The sequence below is a fragment of the Heterodontus francisci genome, unplaced genomic scaffold, assembly GCF_036365525.1.
Source record: "Heterodontus francisci isolate sHetFra1 unplaced genomic scaffold, sHetFra1.hap1 HAP1_SCAFFOLD_435, whole genome shotgun sequence".
In the NCBI taxonomy this organism is placed as follows: Eukaryota; Metazoa; Chordata; class Chondrichthyes; order Heterodontiformes; family Heterodontidae; genus Heterodontus; species Heterodontus francisci.
The window spans coordinates 784,514-785,236 of record NW_027140870.1 but is presented as its reverse complement, the minus strand read 5'-3'; positions in this window follow the sequence as shown (position 1 = coordinate 785,236).

Genomic DNA, 723 nt, shown 5'->3' with positions numbered 1-723 from the left:
CGCCTATTTTCTAAGGTTCTGTATCTCTTTTCTTCCTGCCCATTCATGTATCTGTCTAGATACATCTTAAAAGACTCCATCGTGCCCGCATCTACCACCTCCGCTGGCAATGCGTTCCAGGTGCCCACCACCCTCTGCGTAAAGAACTTTCCACGCATATCCCCCCTAAACTTTTCCCCTTTCACTTTGAACTCGTGTCCTCTAGTAATTGAAACCCCCACTCTGGGAAAAAGCCTCTTGCTATCCACCCTGTCTATACCTCTCATGATTTTGTACACCTCAATCAGGTCCCCCCTCAACCTCCGTCTTTCTAATGAAAATAATCCTAATCTGCTCAACCTCTCTTCATAGCTAGCGCCCTTCATACCAGGCAACATCCTGGTGAACCTCCTCTGCACCCTCTCCAAAGCATCCACATCCTTTTGATAATGTGGCGACCAGAACTGTACGCAGTATTCCAAATGTGGCCGAACCAAAGTCCTATACAACTGTAACATGACCTGCCAACTCTTGTACTCAATGCCCCGTCCGATGAAGGAAAGCATGCCGTATGCCTTCTTGACCACTCTATTTACCTGCGTTGCCACCTTCAGGGAACAGTGGACCTGAACACCCAAATCTCTCTGGACATCAATTTTCCCCAGGACTTTTCCATTTACTGTATAAGTATACTGTATAATGTGGGGTGATACTCGTGGGCAACATAAACACCACATTGACCAG